Below are 20,169 nucleotides of genomic sequence, written 5' to 3' on the forward strand. Positions count from 1 at the left end.
ACGGCGCGCTCCGGACTTCTCTGACGGTGTTGGCCGATTACACCTATAGCTATAGTTGGAAAGAACCAGAATGGTAGCATGCATTGCCACTTAGAATGAATGCTCAAGCATGGCTGTCTCAAAGTACTTCTCATCGATATACACGGTGCCGGAGCGTGCCGCTGAGCCGTTCCAGCGTTCTAGACACGTGTTGACCTCTGTACTTGCAAGTATACCACGGAGTCGGCTAACTCAAGAGAGGGGTAGGAAGGCATCTTCATAGCCTTGCTATAAGATGGAATATCGCCTATAATGACGACACAGATGGAATACCTGAGCTCACGTTAAACGTGGCTGATGTTATGTGGTGAGTGTACTTGCAAGTACCTGTACTTGCAAGTATGCCACGGAGTCGGCTAACTCGAGAGGGGTAGGGAAGGCATCTTCATAGCCTTGCTATGAAGATGAATATCGGCCGATAATGACGACACAGATTGAATACCTGAGCTCACGTTAAACGTGGCTGGTGATGTGGTGAGTGTACTTGCAAGTACCTGTACTTGCAAGTATGCCACGGAGTCGGCTAACGCGAGAGGGGTAGGGGAAGGCATCTTCATAGCCTTGCTATGAAGATGGAATATCGGCCGATAACGACGACACATATCGAATACCTGAGCTCACGTAAAACGTGGCTGGTGTTATGTGGTGAGTGTAAGCATGGGGATATGGTGGGTTACCCTTTGTGTTTAATAACAAGACTTCTCAAGCTACGACGCGAAGATACAATCGTAGGACTCGCAACCGATGATTGCATATCTAATGCTCGAGCGGTCTCAAGGGGCACTACCAGCGAATATATAATTTTGTCTCAAACCAGTGTTCCCGCAGGTTTCAATTTGACTCAATGTTCTGTAAAATTCCCTTTTTATAGATATTTTCAGTTATTGGTATACATCGCCGTTTTTCTTTTTAACCGAAATACGTGAAAAAGACATGCTGCGAAGCGATTTTAATAGGTCGAAAGTTGCGCTTGTTAGAGGATTATTTTACGTGTAGGTGCCGCTTGTTTGTATCCCTCGTTAAATGTCCTCTTTTGATGTCCCTGACTGGTCGCTTCTGTCCTACGACTCAGATATGGACGGATCAGGCGTTTGATCGCACTCTGAGGCACAGCATAAGCGCGAGCCGCACGTGAAACTCGCTGTCGGAGGAAAGCTGGCATCACGGCCGGTACAGGAGGAACCACGTGACTACAGCAAAAATCAGGTTTCTAATCGAAGCGCGTCGAAGCCTAGCCTGAGCTCCTCACGTTTCAAGCAAAATGGCAGCAGCCGTATGCAAAAGCCCATGTTGGCTAAGCGAATCGCTGCTCGCAATCAGCGGCTGACGTCGTAATCACCGTCGCAGCTTTTACCGCTGGTCGCCGTAGGCCAACAAAGGAGATGGCATCAACTCAGCACTCATCGCGCTCTATTTGACATGTTGACAAAACTGTGCATAGACCGGACGACTCAATCATTTATGCGTCGCCACCGCGACCACCGCACTGTCTGTGATCACGTCACCGGAAGTGCTCGCACTGCTCTGTCGAAAGGACTCGGAGCAGTTCAGAGCAATCAACGAGCGGAGAGCGATGGAAAAACCCTGCCGAACTCGAGGTGCGCGCTCACTTTCAACCAGCCAAATACGATGCCGCTCGCGAGAGCTCCCTAGAGCGCTCCGAAACGACCAGCCTAAGATGCCATTTGATGAGTGACCGTGAGTGGCATTCCATGGCAACATTGCCAGATATTTTCCGGACTGCTAAGCGCTGTCGAATAGTGGAAGTACGTAGCATTCTGCATCGTTCACTTTTTAGAGCGAAGCTCTCTTTTTCGGACCCTTTGCCAGTGTCGTCGTCGTTCGCCGTCCATGGCGTTTCGCTGAAACTCGCATGATTGACCACGGAGACGAGGTGTCAGTGGTGGAAGAGGGAAATTAGAAATAAATAAACAAAAAAAAACATCCTTGGCGATGTGGAGTTTCAACTCAGGCTCTCAAGGTCCGGAGACAAGTGTCCTAACCACAAGCTTTACACCCACGCTTGCACAATATGAATTTATGGGAAGCATATAGATGCGTTATACCATAGAGTTTCATACAGTAACCTAGAGAGGAACTGGCGCTGCGATCATTCAACCACCATGAAAATGAAGGGAAGTACAGGCTTCGGATTGGATTCCGTTAGCTAGCGGACTGTTTACGGATCTTTTTATACAGTCTCAGTTTCGTTCTTTGCGAGGCGTGGCCAGTGGGGTGGGTTGCAAAGCACTCAAGCAGTGCCTTTTTTGTTCAAAGAGTCTTAAGACCGCTAAGTTTCTTGTTTGCTGCCACGTTGCGCTTTACAGGTTGTATTTGACGGTTTAGCAAAGCGTCGTGCACTCACCGCTGCGCATAGATGTAGCGTCCCCGCCAGTGCAGGATATCCCATAGAGTTCACGTTTTGTGATAAGCGGTACTTGTCAAACTCTTTCAAATCGACTGCAAAACGACGGCGAATCTAAGTGGACGCACCGTCACGCCTCTCTGACTCGACTTCACAACAAAACGAGAGACGCGTTGGGGGCAGGCCACTTGGACAGACGCATCTGGCATCGCAGCATATGGTAAGTTAAGTGTTTCTCACTCAATACGGTACTGTTATTTCCATAAATAGATAATGCGTACTTTAGAGGGAGAGAAGCGCGTTTGTTTTAAGCGTTGTAAAGAAATAATTCATTATATTGGGATGCCAAATCTGGAACACAATTGCAGGGCAATGCATACCCTGGTGGTTGAATTTGTCCAGGTTTCAGTTTCATCTCACGGTCACGTAAGCTTTTTGCAATATTTTTTACGTAGAAAAGAATGAAGCAAGTTTTTATTGGAAATAACTTCATATCGCTTTGTTTTACACTCGGCAAACAAGCGTCGCGAATCTCAAGAACCTAATTCATTCGAAGCAAATCCGAGGCCTGTACTTCCCATCATTCCCATGGTGGTTGAGCGCCGCTCAAGGCGCCCGCGTAGACACTAGCGCCGGATTCCTCTCTAGGTATTATTGTAAGAAACTCTATGCGTTATATATACCGACGATCACGTGACCAGGGGAAAGGAGGAGGCTCTTGAGAGCGGGACATTGAAGGAGGTCACCTGATCACGGAGAGGTCACGTGTCCCATGGAGAGGAGGTGTGCCTCAAGGGGTGAGTGAGAAAATGATAACGAATGGCGTTTGCGGAAAGTATGTCAACCGGAGAGGTGGCAGCTACGCCCCCGCATCCGCGTTGCGCGGTGGAGGATGCGTTGCGCATCCTGCATGCGTTGCGCGGTGAAGAGGTCAGCGCTCCATGGATTTGACGCACGCACTGCTGCATCGTCCGCTCTCGCACACAGTGTTCCAAAAGGTGCAGCGGCGGTGCAACCTTACCAGCTCGGTCATGCATGTCATCCACAGCAGCAGGGCTTGAAACGCTCCTTGCGTTCTAGCGCGTCCTTGTTAGTTATACGCGTTTTGGGCAAGTGGGAAGGGTGAATGAGCCACCGCCGCATTGGAACACTACCGCAGCGCTGTAGCGCGGCCGTCAATGGGCTTATTGTCGCGCGGAATCACATGGCTTGGCCTGAAGAACAAAGAAACAACACTGAAACAACAAGGAAGTCCTTAACGAAAACTTTGGCGATATTTTGTGAGCAAAACGTAATGACGAAAGGGGCGACGGCATTGCTGTCCGAAGGTTTCATGGCTTGGAACTAGCTGGACTAGGGATGGTAAAATCGATGAACGATTAATCGATTAATCGATTACATGTCCACAATTAATCGATTAATCATAATCGATGTGTGCCTTTGATTAATCAAATTAATCGATTAAAACAATTCGATTAATCGATTGCGGCATCCCCCACTCCCGCCCCCAACCTCGCCCCTTGGCCGGAGCGCATGAGTGCGAGGCGCGCTAATCCTGAGAGGCAGACCCTGAAAGCTATCCTTAGACGCAGGAAGTTGCAAAGCCGAATACTACTACTTTTCTGGTTCTATTTGGGATGCCGTCGATCGCGCACTTCTACGCAATTGCGTTGCACTGGAGTACGATCCGATGAACTAAATGCCTTCTCAGTTCAAGACATACTATAGTAACCCTGTAGTCGATCGCCGCACCAATCCGAATTCACTTGAGACTTGGCGCAGCATGCGAACTGACCTAGATCATGTGTTTGACGTTGCAATGGAGTATTTGCCATTTCCTGCAACGTCAGTAGCATCCGAGCGCCTTTTTTCGCATGCTGGATGTGTGGCGACCCTATGGAGTTGTCCGTTGTCGCCCGAGCATCTTGGGCAACTGAGATTTCTTCGCTCAGTAGAAAAAAGCATGTGGTTCGGAGCAGCAACCCCATGAAACAAAACAAAAAAGGGGACTGTTGAGAAAGTAAGCAGCACGTGGATTCACCAACTTTCAAAAGAGAAGTTTATTCTTTTCTGTAAATTTCATACGTGCCAGCGAATCGTCTTGTAGCTTATTTTGTTCGTGTTTGTTTTTTGCCGCGCTGTTTCATCGTGTTGCCGCATAAACGCATGTCTGCTTACATTTGATAAACGAGTAGTTTTCGTCACCTGTAGTGTCAATCGAAATTTTCTTTGTATTTTATTCAACCCTCAGATTTTACTCGATTCTTGTGTAAGTGCGATATGCGCTGCTTATTTCCTCACTGGTTCTTAGTGCCGTTCTGTTTTACTCTTTAGGAAATAAAATATTGTTTACCAATGAAAGAGAGAGAGAAAATATATTACAAGGCAGAGAGGGTAGCCCGAGCTAGTAGGCCCCTGCCTGCTACTCTGCACCGGGGAAAACGCAACGGGGGAAAAAGAGTGATGAAGTACGATGATGGGGAGGATGATTAGGTAATCCGTATATACATAACAAGACATGTTTGCTAGCGTAAAGAGGAGAAGGACGCTAGTAACCATCTTTTATTATGCTGGTATACCAACTAGCCCAACTGTCCGTCTTATAGGGTATATATACCATTTCGTAATTGTTGAGCTAACTTTCCTACGATGCAGTTAGCCCAATTAATGGCAGCTAGTCACTTCTTCAAACAGAGTGTTCAAGCGCGGTTTGCTTGCGCTGGGACGCGGAAAGTGTAGACTCGGCTCTCTTGACACGAACACGCATAATAGACAAACGCCAGCACGCGCAACTACGACCTCGTCTCCACTTGAAGCACGAAAGTTGCTGCCATTAGTTGAGAGAAAATGTAGCGCAGGAATGCGCACTCGCGAATTCTGAAATGGGTCTTATAGACGCTTATGTATCCGCAACTTTACGCGTCGGTTTACCGAACGTCTAGCATCCAGTGCATTACTATTGAAGAAGTGACCTTGAAGCACTTAGTAATACTGCATGGTCGCGTATTTAGGGAGAAATACATCTTTCAGCTAGAGGCCCCCGTCTTCTGCTGTGACAAGAAAGGACAGTCGAGCAATTTATGTTGTAATGTCTGGTACACTAGATAGCGCTCACAGTTCAGGATGTACGCACGATTGAAAAGATGTGAGTGGCGCCGTGTTACGGCAAAGATGTGGAGCTCACTCAGACTCACTCATGAAATATATTTTGCCCTTTGAGCTCACTCGGACTCAGACTCACCAAAATTTTCCTCAACCGAAGTCACTCGGACTCAAGACTCACTGAAATGTTTCTTAGCCGGACTCACTCGGACTCAAACTCACCAACATGTTGCTCAGCCAGACTCACTCAGACTCACACTCACGGCTCTGAGTCTCAGTGAGTCGACTCATGAGTCCATTAGCGTATAATTGGCTTCTTCTATCATGGTGTCACTGCTCTTTAACACCAACATCTCGCAGAATTGGCGCTCGACTTGGCGCCTTTTGATCTCGTACCTTCAAATATGAGTTATGAGTGGTGGCAATCCAGTATGGACATTCTTATTGAAAGAGGTGACTCACACGAGATATTTTTGATCAAGAACTTCCTGTGAAAGAGTTTGCGGGTGGAGGTCAACCTGCTCCCCCCCCCCCCTTCTACGTAACTCACGCCTCTGATTAATAAATATAGAGTTGGTGTATGAACGCTAGTGCTTTGAAGTGTGAGTCAGCGGGAGTATAAGCGTGAGCCGACATAAGGGTGCTAGTGACGCTGAAGGTGTGTACATAAAACAATAGGTCGGCAAAAAAGTGTGGAGCTCACTCAGACTCACTCAAGAAATATATTTTGCGCTTAGGGCTCACTTGGACTCAGACTCACCAAAATTTTCCGCTACCGCACTCACTCGGACTCAGATTCACTAAGATTTTTCTCAGCCGGACTCACGCGGACTGAAAGCTCACCAAAATATTACTCATGTGGACTCACTCAGACTCAGACTCATGGCTCGATCTGAGTCTGAGTGAGTCTGAGTGAGTCGACTCATGAGTGAGTTTGCCGACCTATGCTGCGGAGTATACTGGCGCAGCTGCTGTTTTTTCTAGCCGGGAGGCAGAAACTCATGTCACTCTATTTCCCGCAATATTAATTAGAACTAACAGACAATAATGCCAAGGGAAGTATAGAGGATGTTATTTGTAATACTTGGGATATCAATGTGAAGAAAGTAAAGTGGACGAAAAGATAACTTGCCGCCGGCAGGGACCGAACTTGCGACCTTCGAATAACACGTCCGATGCTCTACCACTGAGCTACGGCGACGGTCACCTCCCGTCCACTTCATAGGGTACACATGTGCATTTAAACCTAAAAAGTGTTAGTCAGCGCCGATCACAGCCATGGCGGCGAGTGTGGAACACTCTTTTTCTGCCTTTTGGCGTCACGTAGCAAGTGACCTTTTTTTACGTGCTGGCAGCTGACCAATAATCCCTCGCATATTACCTGAAGGCACCAAGTCTGCCAGAACGAGACCCTCGCTATGAATGAAGGAAAGAAGGTGACTTGGCTCGTTTTTCTTTGTCATACACCCTTAACATCCCCTATACTTTCCTTCGCATTATTGTCTGTTAATTCTAATTAATATTGTGTCTAACAAAGAAAAACGAGCCCCTAAAAGTAATCTTCTTTCCTTCACTCATAGCGAGGGTCTCCTTCTCTCAGACTTGATGCCTTCAGGTAGTATGCGAGGGATTATTGGTCAGCTGCCAGCTCTTAAAAAGATCACTTGCTACGTGACGGCAAAAGGCAGAAAAAGAGTGTTCCACACTCGCCGCCATGGCTGAGATCGGCGCTAACACTCCTAGATTTAAAAATGCACACGTATACCCTATGAAGTGGACGGGGGGATGACCGCTGCCGTAGCTCAGTGGTAGAGCATCGGACGTGTTATTCGAAGGTCGCAGGTTCGGTCCCTTCCGGCGACAACTTATCTTTCCGTTCACTTTCTTCAGATTTATATCCCAATTATTACAAATAACACCCCCTATACTTTTTCTTGGCAATATTGTCTGTTAGTTCTAATTATTATTGTGTCTAACAAAGAAAAAAACGAGCCCCTAAATGTCATCTTCTTTCCTTCTATTTCCCGCAGTTCCCTGTACGGATGGTCTGTTTGAGGCCAGTATATTTCTGTGTAATCTCTGCATAGGTGACCTCAAGAAAAAGATCGCGTCAGTCCGCAATTATAGTATCATGTAGGGCTTCCACAATATCTAACCGACAAACCGAGAACAGATGCCTTGCTTACTAGAGCGAGCGTCTTATTTAATTTCTCCTCGTCTTTTTTTACCTTTCTCGGGATTTCCTCACCCTCCGCCACACTGCATGTTTCAACTGCGACTTTCCAACCAGTGTGGTCCCCGAACGCGCCTCCGGTTTCGATGAGCTCGAGTAGGCAGGCTTCGAGAAAATGCGACCTGCTGCCGAATAGTCCAGGGATGATGGCCGCAGATTCTTGAATCCGCGACATCAACCAACGACGACGGGCCCCTTGTGTCCAGTGTGCGAAAGTGTGAATTGTCGCACACTGGACACAAGGGGCCCGTCGTCGACACTTTCGAAAGCGGGAATTTCGGATCGTCAACGCGTCTAATAAAAAAGATTTGGGCCCATATTAAACACAAACGATGCCTCTCAAACAAAGAGATATCGGTTTTAAAGCACCCATAAAAAATGTCGATTAATCGATTAATCAATTAAAAGATTCCACCGAAAGCAATTAATCGATTAAAGGCTAAATCGATTAACGATTAATCGATTAAAAATTTTAATCGACCATCCCTAAGCTGGACTTTTTTCTAAACACTGAATTGGGTTTAGTGTTTTCAAGCGAAGCTTATTATGACTTACAGTTTTCGGTGGCGGCATTGTACGAGAAAAACCTGGCGCCTCCGAGCGTACAGAAATACGGCCCTCGAAGGTGCGCCAGTCACTTGCGTATTTGTATGCGCTGCTTTCTAATAATTGACCCTCTTTTAGGAGCTGGCTTGCCAGGTTCTTAGGCTGTGGCAAAGTCCCACGCCGTAAGCGTAACCTTAGTTCCAGAGGCGACCGCTACAGGCGTAGCTCGCGCGAAAGAGAAGTCTGCTACCTCTTGTTCTTCGAGCGCCTTGATGATGATATTAACGCAGCAAAACCACATATAGCATAGCCAACTGTAGCATGTGGCGCTCGCTCCACTCCGGCAGTGCGCTTCGACACTAATAACATGAACGAAGAAGACAAGGCGGCAGAGCGGAGGGCTCTCAAAGCAGCAGCACGCGGGCTCGCCGCCAAGACCCTGCGGTGAGAGCTCGCGAGGCCGCAGAGAGACGTAAGCGTCGTGCGGACCCCGAGATACAAGCCCGCGAAGCCGAAGCAGCGCGGAAGCGGCGGCAAGAGAACCTCGAAGAGGTACGGGCGCGGGATGCAGCGGCCAAGCGCCGAAAGCGGTCGCTACCGGAAGTTGGTGGCGCCAACGCCCGCTTCAAGCGCCATTTCCTTGACCGCACGTTCGGCCACAGCTGCAAGGTCTGCGACCGCTTGTGGTTCGACAACAACCTGACCACAATCGCTACTATAACAACGTGTAATGTCTTTATATGGCAGTAGAGGAATTGTACGGAGCATTCACGGTTTACCCAATTATCTCCGAGTCACATCCTCAGTCATCATTCATTTCGTGGATATGGCGTGATTTTTTTTATCGTGCCCTTGTCGGCGATCAGCCGCTTCTGACATGGCAATCTGATCTTTTATCAAGATCGCCTGTCATTTCACGTTGCCACATTTCATTGTTGGCCGGATATGAACGCATGACCATCGTTGTTGTATGCAGCAACCGATGTGTTGCGCTGTTAAGCACGTGGATGAAGGACGAATTGCCGGCATTGGAGGACGGAAACAGTTAGGAGGGAGCATGGCGCCACTAGAAAAAAATAAGTAAATAAATAAATAAATAAAGAAAGAAAGAGAGAAAGGAAGGAAGAAAGAAAGAAAGAAAGAAAGAAAGAAAGAAAGAAAGAAAGAAAGAAAGAAAGAAAGAAAGAAAGAAAGAAAGAAAGAAAGAAAGAAAGAAAGAAAGAAAGAAAGAAAGGTAGTGTGTCTGGCATGCGCACACGCCAAGCTTCGCTGGCCCCTATTTTCTCGACGGGGCAGGGCTCTTGAATTGCTTAAGGCACAGATTACCGCCCTCCAAATACTTTGTGCCCTAAATAGTCCCTAGTTTTTCTGAACAATACACAAATGTGATGTTCCGTTCGGCTTTGGTGCTGTAACACAGTGTGTACATGGACACCTGCATACAGCTGTATTTTTCTAGAGTACACAAAATAGAAATCATTCCCATGCACCATTGAGATGCGAGCCCTGCACCACCACTGCCGGGGCTGTTCATCACTTCATTGGTGTGATGTTGCTGAATACCGCCGCTGCCCCATACGCCAACGTACTTATGACACCTTGATCTATAGCATTTACCGCTAAATCGACACTCACTTCAGCTGGAAACAGTCGCCTGTGATACAAGACGCATAAAAAATCTCTGTGCGCCAATGCAGAGACAATCACGCATATCTTCGTGGATGGTTGTGTTGCTGGGTGGCTTTTAAGTAGGGGTGTGCGAATATCGAAAGTTTCGAATATTCGTCGAATATTACATTCGAATATTCGTATTCGATTCGAAAATCGTGTATTCGAAAAGTTTCGAATATTCGATAACTTCGAATAATCGAAAAATTCGAATATGTGATTCGATTATCATGCATAAAATAACTCGCCTTCCACATTTCTGCTGCGTTTGTATCGTTAAAAACGTTGCCGAGAGGAGCGATAAACATCCTAAGTACACGGAGGCACGATATCTGCATGCGACGAGTGCCCCAATACGTATGATTTATTGCTGGTGCGTTACACGGCGGCGAAGTCATCACGCCGTCAAAATGGGAAGATGCTATCACAAGCTCCGGACTCGAAGCACAACTATGGGCAGTCCAACGGGCCCGCGACGCAGTGCGACTTAGTCTTTCTGTTCCGACGTGGGAGCGGCCCGCAACGTGCTAGGGCGCGTTCCGAGGGACCGAAATAAAGTTTATTCATCCATCCATCCATCTCCGACGTGTAGCGCTGTTGGGGATCATGTAACCGTACATTTTCAGTATTATGCGGCCGTAACGTGCCGCTCTACCACTCGTTCACTATGCGGGACCACTTCTGAAGAAAGACAGTGACCCACGTGACTGGTGGCGGACTGTTAAGATATCCCAGTCTGGCAAAGCTTTGCCCCATGTAACTCCCTATACCAGCCACTTCTGTTTCAAGCGAGCGTGCCTTTTCAGTGGCAGGGGGGGGGTGTACCTGTTACAAGGGAGCGCCTGCAGCCTGATCATGTGGAGCAACTCATATTTCTTCATGATAACATGTATTCATTGCTTTCATTGTGCCGTGATATTTGCTTGTGTGGTGATGTGCATTGTGCTAGCCTGGACATTGTGTTCTGGAGATAGCAGTGTATGTTGTGTTGCCAGTCAGGTTGTTAATGCTTTTTTTTTCAAATAGCTACATGTTAAATAAAATATTGTTACTGTGGAGGCATTGTTTCTTTGATATTCGATATTCGATTCGATATTCGAAGGTGGATATTCGTATTCGATTCGTATTCAAAAATTTTGATACTCGCACACCCCTACTTTTAAGCTCAATCTTATTCTTTCGTTTGTAGCGTGTGTACAAAAAAGGCATAACTGTGGGTAACCTTACTGTGACTTGGGTGCTGTATTTTTGGCGCGAGGGATTGGGACCAAAATCGCCAATTGCTCGCCTATATGGACAGTTTCGTGTGTGTGTGTGTGTGTGTGTGTGTGTGTGTGTGTGTGTGTGTGTGTGTGTGTGTGTGTGTGTGTGTGTGTGTGTGTGTGTGTGTGTGTGTGTGTGTGTGTGTGTGTGTGTGTGTGTGTGTGTGTGTGTGTGTGTGTGTGTGTGTGTGTGTGTGTGTGTGTGTGTGTGTGTGTGTGTTTACTCGATGCACACCCTGTTCAATATTGCTTTACTCCAGCACGACTAATCTAATGAAAACATTTCGGACAGAATATAAATTGCACTCCTCTCCAGAATGGCCTGCAATTAGCCTGAAAACACCGCTCCTATTAAATGTATTGGCTCTGCAGCTTCCGAAAGGGTGCCGTTTGTTTTGGGGCTTCATAATGAGCTCTTCCGCAACGCCGGCATCTGGCTTTACTTAACTAACACGCACGCGAATCTGAGTGACAGCCGCTCGGGAAGAGCGTCTTGGCTACACTGGCAGAGCGGCCATTGACCTCCGCTGATCACGGAAATTGGCAATGAATATTTAGCGTTTAGAGAATCAACGACGAAAAATTAGCACTGACGGTAACTAATGGCGTAGAGCTAACTTCCTAAGAGCGTAATGGGACTTTAATCCCCACCGTTGATTGTTTAAAGTTGACCTCATTTGTGTAGAGCGGGAAATATTTTTCGTACGTGTTTGGGTTACAGAAATTGCTCCCAACCTTCCTGTCACTCTTAATGGAAAGGCGGTATGAAGTGCGAAAGTTCGTCGAAAAAGTTGGAGCTTTCAGCGTGCGTTAGATTATTTTTTATTTGTTCGCATTAGTCTTCGTTTTTCATGACGGTTAATGTAAAGGCATCGTCCAGCTATTTAGCGGCGAGGGATATAATACTTTTGCTCGCTTGCCGCGCCTTCGCCGGAAAACGTGTTTAAAAATTCGGAACATTCAGATATATATATATATATATATATATATATATATATATATATATATATATATATATATATATATATATATATATATATATATATATATACATACACGCGCACATCCACACACACAGAGATTTCTCCGACTAACTTGGAGCACGTGCTAAGCCTTTCCAAAAAAAACATTGATACCTATGACACATAAACAACAAAAATATTGAGTATTATTTTTCGTAATTGTTCAAATGGGCTTTTTGTTACTCGCTTCGCAAATTCTCCACAGAGCTTGCTGTATCAGATTTTTGGCCAGTCCTATATAGTACATGTTTAACTAGCGGCGATTGGTGTTGCTTTCAAATACGTGGAAAAAGAATTAATAGCATCGAATGCCATCATCCTTAGAGACTCCCGTGCTGCCCTCAGCAGACTGTTGACAAAAGATACCAATGACCCAAATTATATGCAGTATCGTAGAATCTGGCGACAAAATTACTTTTCGTTGTGTATCCCGGCTTATTTGCCAGAGAATACCTCCGCACGTGGGTATTACTGGAAATGAAGGGGCCCACCACCTCGCTTCAACTTGGGCCAACAACCGTTGTGACTGCCAAGAACTTTCGTGCGTGCCTGACAACGTTCGTCTCCTGATCCGCCGACACCTTCTAAAGCAGCACTCAGACCAACGTGTAGCAAATGAATCCCTTGTTCGCGCTGGTGGCTTGCTCGTCGTGCCACAACACTGGTATATAAGCTGCGGGCTGGTTTTGTGTTGATTCGTGAACGTTTATATCGTTAAGGACGTGTGGACAGTCCGCTTTGTAAGTCTTGTGTCTCCTGTGTGACTCTTGTACACGTTATTAAGGCGAAAGCCTTGGATGCCTGATCAAACGCGAAAATTGACCGTCGGCATCCAGCGGCGTCGGGAACAACACGAGTGATGCAAAAAAAAAATCATCGCGTGATGACGTCACATATGACTTCATCATGACGTCACTGTTACGTAAAGTCACATGACATCGTAGCTTCGTCAAAGGTGTGCCGGTCACGGAGGAATTGCAAAACCATGTGAGGTGCCTCAGATCCTGAAGGCAATGCAAAGCCACGCTAGGTCCACAAAACTTTCAGAGCGTGGCGGCGCAGGACCAATATATCGAATGAGAAGAAAAAGTAGATGGTTTTCGCCTTCGTGTCGTCTTAAGTGAATTTTTTAGAGTGCTGTACATTCCTTACGCAGCGGGCATTGCTAATTAGGGAATATAGACTAATTGGACTTAAGTGTGCGACCATTGATGATTCCCTGATTCCGAGAGGATGTGCTGCTCGATGTGACCAGGCCCATCGAGCCCTGCTATTTTTCATGAACAAAATCTATCTGCCCTCGAGTTTACAGGCATTTCCCCGTGTGACTATTGTTTCTGTGACCGTATGCGTTATTCATTTTCGGTTTTATTTTCTTTCCTCTTTTGCTTCCCTTGTCTTCCTTTCCTCCATCTCTCCGCGACTCCCCAAGGAGTAGGCAGGATTTGTGGCCCTCTAAATGGCAGTTGTAAGCCTGAAATATCTCTCTTTCTTTAGTGTCCCTCGTGTTTGTGTATTCAAATCAAGTAATAATAACAGCATTGTTGGTGTGAACTATATTTAGAGAGAAACCAACCAAGGACACTCACCCTGGAACTATGATGCACCTCAGCCCGTGAACTACTCGGCTCAAGTCTACACAAAATCGACAAAAGAGACAAAGTGGGAAACCGTCATACAGACGGAATTTATTTATGTAAACAGTCAAAATATAAACCATCTTGTAGGGACTCTCGTATAAAAAAAAATGTCTCACATGTCGTTCGGCAATTTTTCAACGTCTCATCGCAGCACACTTGCACCAATGAACATGGTAAATAAACAACCACTCTATACCCATAGCATTTTTACACGCGTGAGCTTACAACAGTTGCACAACGCGAACAAATATTTACGTAACAATCACTCGGTCGAACTTTATTTTGTTAACTATACCTTTAACTACAAGGACAACATCTTACCATCTAGCGCCAGACTCTCTCCTCGTTAAGGTAGCATTTCCTTTGGTCAGTGTAATATTTAAAGCTTTCTTCGGCAGTGTATATGTTATCAACATTTCACAAAAAGTGAATTTTTCAGTTCATTGTTTGAATGTTAAAAAAAATGATTCCACAAAAAAAGAGTCTTCTGTGAGGACTGGGCTGTCGCGCATGCAAGTTCTATTAGTTGCGCTGTGACAGATGTGCTATAAACTCGTCTGTCTGGCTCCTCGCTTTTTCTTTGCCTTCTTTTAGACATTCGGACAGCCTGTTGCGCTTCGTCATATTATTGCATGCGTACAACGTGAAAAGAAAAAATCTGGAGGCGACCCTAATCCTCGACTTAGTTGTCTGGTGGTGCCACTCGCACGTTGACATTCCTGTTCCTTGGTGTATTCCTTGGATTAAAGTTTGTGTTTCGCGTGCTGCAGAAGCCGATCGCAGAGGCCACGTAGCAAGAAGCGCATGGTTGAGATTCCCTCCGCCGTGGCGATGCCAGCGGCTCACGAGGAAAGGGTCTGTTTTTTTCAATGAACTCACTAAAATACTTTTCATTATTATACTTACAATTATTGGACCATACCTTAAGTAAACCTCTGCTCCGATATCATTTGTATCTAATATAACACTTAACTAGTGCCAGAGCAATGGATTTCTTACCAGTTTAATTTTTCTTTAGTTTTCTGAGTATTCAGGAAATCGGAAGTAATTGCTCGACCAGAAGTGCTTGGAATAGAAACAAGAGTTTCAGTCGTTGCTCATGCCACTAATAAATTCCTCTTTTCGTGGGATATTCTAGCCGGCCACGAAATACAAGTCAGACGCAATATCGCAAGAGGAAAATGGCCACTCATAGAGCGTTGTTTAGTTGAAAAGGACATGATTAATTAACTTATGCACACGTCAATGACCATCCCTGCAATGGATGGCGCACCTTGTAACAATCAACGTTTCACAAATGCCTACAATAAATGCTTACATTGTCAACGCCAACCAGTGTGATCACTGGCGATATCGTAACTCATTCTTCTACTTATCGCCATCCTCTGGGTGTCGTAATATTCTGATATTGTTCTTGAAAAGTTCCTAATTTCAGGGCTACGGATGAAGTCAAGGACCACATATGTCAAAAGAAAGCGGTGCTTCTGCAAATTGGAGCCCTTACCACTAGCCAGGCTCCAACACCTACCCCATTGCTGAACCTTAAAGAGGCCATGACACTGTCCCCCAACAATACAGAGTTTCAATGAGGGCTTGATGGTACATACTGAACTATGGTTAAACAAGAATTTGGGGTTTCCCGCGAAAAAGAGAAGAAGAGGGTCTATTGTGCCTCTACATACTCGTATATGAAAAATGGAGTGTAAGAGAATAATTCAGTGCCAAATATGACCTAGATGTCGCCGGCTATAAATCCCGCCTGCCGGCGACGATCGCCATTTTGGCATGGCGTGTGTGACGCCATGTGCTGATTGGAGCAGAGCCGTCACCTTCTACCAAGGTTTCAGCCGCTACCGCTAATTCAATTTCGATGCCATGCTGAGGAAAGCCGGGATAGCTGGATTTCACGGCAGCTGACAACGAAACGAAATCGTTCGCCGGAATGCAGACGCTCGCACAGCAAGCAGCTTGTTACGTCAGATTTCACGAGCACGCCAGTGTTTGCCGACTCTGAGTACACTCGCGTGTGTATCAATATATTCAGTTATACATAAATTGCTCGGCCAAAATAGGCTAACATTTCGCCAGCTTGTTTGTGAACGCACAAGGATTTTACCATTAAACACAGATTATGAAAGAAAATTGGGTGTCATGGCCCCTTTAAAAAGAAGCATATTTTTTTCATTGAACGGCTCCCTCCTTGTGAAGTATCCCACCAGAGCGGAAAACAGCATTTCGAAAGTTTAGAGCTTCGCTGAAAGCGGTTAAGGTAAAAGTAAGAATTAATAAATGTTCAGGTAACACAGATTTTCGCGTCACACAATTGTCTTGAACGTTTGAGGTCGTCCTTAGTCACATCACAATATTCACAGCAGAGTTGGTCAAAGCAGCACGGAGATGTTGCGGGTGAAACTCGCCGCGAACTGTGTCTGGCTGCGTTGGTCAGGCTGTTCGTCACAGGCCGTTTGTCGCTGCAGCAGCCTATGTCTGCACAGAGCAATGCCTTGTTGGCATGTCACACTCGGCCTCGGACAGCTCGTACGCGTCGACCGCAAACTCTAGGCCACTTTCACGCGAGTCCACTTCCTCTGACTTCAGTTCATCTGCGTACCTGCGAAATCAGAAGTATTAGTGCCACTCTGAGAGAAAAGTGAACACATCGAATGGATGAGTAGTGAAAACATTTAATGAAATAAATAAATCCCCCGCACCTCCCCGAAGGGGATCGTGAGGAAATGCGAATGCATTTCAATGCATCCGATGAGTGTGTGATTAATTAATGAAAAGAGACGAGAGTGTGCACGTAGAGGCGTAATGCTCGTGTTGCATTGTGTTACACTTCGTCCTAGTGGTATCGTTGCCGCGAGAGATTCGACTTCACCGACTTCCATCGCTATCAAGACACCAAAGCGCGCGCTCCCTGCATGATATATATAAGTCCGAGCGCGGAGAGGAGGAGCGCCCGAGCTCTCTCTCCGCCGAGCGAGCTCCGCGATGCGAGCACCCTCACCGGGTACACTCCTCCTCTCCCTTACCCTCCGCTGCTCACCACCTGCTCCGGTTGCTAGGCGCGGCGCAGCTGTTGCTAGGGGCGAGGAGGAGCGCGCGCGGAGAGATAACACCTGTGCGCACGCCGGCCAGGGACGCAGGACAACCCCCGACTAAGAAATGCATTCGCATTTAAAAGAAAGAGCAGGAACGTTCGACGGGCCCTGGGCATGGGTGGCGTCCTCAGTCCGGAACACCGTGAGCCGCGGCCGTCCTACGTGCTCTCGCGGCCAGATCGAATTGATTCCGTGAGTTTACGCTAGACAGCGAGGCTTCCCACTGTCGTACGATTGGGCGCGTGATTGGTTGGTTGGCGCTCATCAGTTGACACGCCCAAGTGGCGTGGTAGGGCGTAGCCAGGACGTTGCGACGTGTGGGAGCGGTCTAGTTGGTATTCCATACTTAAAACTGCAGTACCAGAAAGTAGACACACAGCGACACACGTGAGACGAAGACATCGCAGTCTTCCAACTGAAATTTATTACAACACACAAATCTATACCCTGCACACAAGATAACAGCATCTTATGCGAGAAACCAAAAACCAAGAAGTGATCGAAGGATGAAAGAACAGCCTATCCGATAAAGAACTGGCTTACCTAGAATCACACTTTACTTTTTTGCGGTTCGCCTTAGTGTTTTGCGGTCTTTCGCCCTTCACTTCTTGGTTTTTGGTTTCTAGCATAAGCATGTTGTTCATATCTTGTGTGTAGGCTATGCATTTGTGTGTTGTAATAAATTTCAGTTGGAAGTCTGCGCTGTCCTCGTCTCAGCTGTGTTGTTGTGTCTACTTTTGCGCTGAGCAGTTTTAAGTATGGGACATTGCAATGTGGGCATCGCTGCTGGTATTTTGTGGAGTACATGCAGTGATTTAGCGTGTGTTGCAGAAATGCGCTGGTTTGGAGCTACCTCCATAAAAACTGTTTAGGCGCGCCTCAGAGACTCGTGCAGTGGGGAATATCTCCTGCGCTGCACTCTGTAGTGCTGAGTTATTGTGCAAAATTGTTTTGGTATCGCTTCCGAACTCCCATCATCGAGCTTGTCTTCAGTGAGGCTCGAAAAGTCAGCAGAAACTATACCGATGATCGAAGTCAAACACCAGCTTCCTAGTTTACCTGCTCAAAATTATCACCTAGGGTCACTTACATGCTAGTTATAATAGTTAATGATATAGGGTATGCAGATGACATTACGCTGGAGTCAGCAATGGTTCACATGGCAAGCTCACCATTGAATTTTAATCAGCTCGACCTTTAATTACCTGTCCACGAGATTGGGCTGTGAACTTAGTATGAGCATTTCCAAGCAGTGTGTGGCTATTCAGAGAATACGAAATCATCTCTTTATTATTTTAGGTCCGTTATTAGCACTGAACTCTGGCTGTTGACGAGAACCCATCGGCGACGGCCAGCACTGCTTGAAAGAATGAACATGAAGCGCAGTTGTCACAGATCATATGTCGACATTTATAAAGTTTATCTTATATTATTCATATGCCGAAGCCAACAAGTTCCTAACGATGTTGCCTTCTCTGAAAAGCGGCTTGTAGGGGATGGCATCTGACTTTTGCGGTTTAGGCACGTGAACTTTGTGAGATAAGTAGTTAGCAATTCTGCCGCAGATGGCAGAATTTTGTAATTTTGTGCTAAAAACCCATTCTTTCATTGTTTCAAATGCGCGCTGCTGTTCTGAACGCACATCAATCACTGAAGAAAACAGTGGGCACGAAGCTAATCGTGAAAGGCGGTGAGAATTCAGACAAAGACTTATAGGCGTTAAAGGGGAACTCCGGTGCATTTTCGACCATATTGAGATAATGCCGTTTTCAAATAGTATAACCAGTCCTGTAACAGCAAGGGTGGTTCATTTCGCTGAAAGACTCGTCAATAATTTTAAATAAGCAATAAACGAGGAGTCGAAACCGAAACAGGGAGCTGAGCTGCTCCGTGCTGGGTATGCGACGACGTCACGAAGGGCGCTACACGCCGCCATGGTTGGCCGGGGTGTAAACATAGCACACGTGCTTCCTCTATCGCGCGAACTTACCAGTGAAGAGTTCAGCGATGATTGCAGCTACTATATGAGCTCGGAAGCATCGCCTTTTGATTTCGACCTGCCGGTGCGTGAAGTAGCTGACGTGCCCCGCATCGATCTCCTCGTTGCTCAGTATAGTGCGTGCTTACTGTAAAACCCGATGTCAACAACGACTAAGACGCTAGCAGCTAACAAAACAGAACAATTTTGCTCGCGTCGTCGCCGCGTCGTAGAAGAAAGCGCGCGCTGCAACCGTCTGTTGGGCGAGGCGGGGTTCGAAAAGAGTAAGCACGTTACGTCACACACACAGGGTGGCCCGCGTTAACAGGCGTGATTCCGGAATTGGCTGCCAATTTCAAAATTCGTTTTCTAAACAACTGAACGACTTACGGTTGTACAATTCGGCACATATATTCAAGGTACCGAAAGGAACATATGTTTAAAGTTTAATGCAAATCGGTGAATATAGAAAAATCCCCGGAGTTCCCCTTTAAGCGGAAATGCTTTTGCTTTTCCACGTCATAATGGAGGAAAGAAAAATGACCATACAAAAATGGGAACAGAAGTGAAGAAACGGATAGCAGAGATTGCTAGAGCGCGCGCACGGACAACATCGCGAAGTGCACGGTGCCAAAAAGGCCGCTCGATCGTAGAATTAGCTCTGCTTGAGGTAGGGTGTAGATAAGAATGCTAGCATTGCCTCGTTTTCTACGGTGCGCTCACCTAGCTAGATTACGCATCTTGTGTTCAGCGTAGAAAATTTCCTCGTCGTTGCTGCCCCAGTGCTTCTTCTTCGGTCTCGAGTAGACGTACGAGACATTGCTGTTGGGGTAGCCCTCGATGATGCTCAGCGTCTGCAGGGACTTGCGCTGGGCCTTGCACTTGTCTGGAGACACGTACACAGTTGCTGCAGACGAGAAAGAAGGGGGAGTGGGGGGGGGGGGGGGGGTCGTTTAATTGACAGAGGATCTGTTAAGTTGCATGACACAGCGCAGCATAGTACGATTCATCATTGCTGTGGATATCCATAATACCCCAATATTCCTGAAACGCATTTCCCAAATTACTGTTACAGATCCCCAGAAGCAAAGTTCAGCGTGTATTAGATTTCTTAATTAGTCAGATAAGGAAAGATTCAATACAAATAATTTTAGAAATTTTACTGGTGTTTCCTCCTTACATTAACAAAATAAAATACAATGCTTATTTT

The 20,169-nt window shown here is 46.4% G+C and overlaps 1 protein-coding gene across 1 annotated transcript in view; it reads right to left on the reverse strand.

Moving 5' to 3' along the window:
* Positions 1-14,092: 14,092 nt before the first annotated feature.
* LOC119383457 (Down syndrome cell adhesion molecule-like protein Dscam2) overlaps positions 14,093-20,169 on the reverse strand; it is a 179,563-nt gene continuing 173,486 nt past the window's right edge. Inside the window, 2 exon segments of the mRNA XM_049412517.1 lie at positions 14,093-16,488; positions 19,683-19,866. The gene's annotated coding sequence lies outside the window, so the exon portion shown is untranslated.

This window comes from Rhipicephalus sanguineus, chromosome 2, assembly GCF_013339695.2.
Source record: "Rhipicephalus sanguineus isolate Rsan-2018 chromosome 2, BIME_Rsan_1.4, whole genome shotgun sequence".
NCBI classification, from domain to species: Eukaryota; Metazoa; Arthropoda; class Arachnida; order Ixodida; family Ixodidae; genus Rhipicephalus; species Rhipicephalus sanguineus.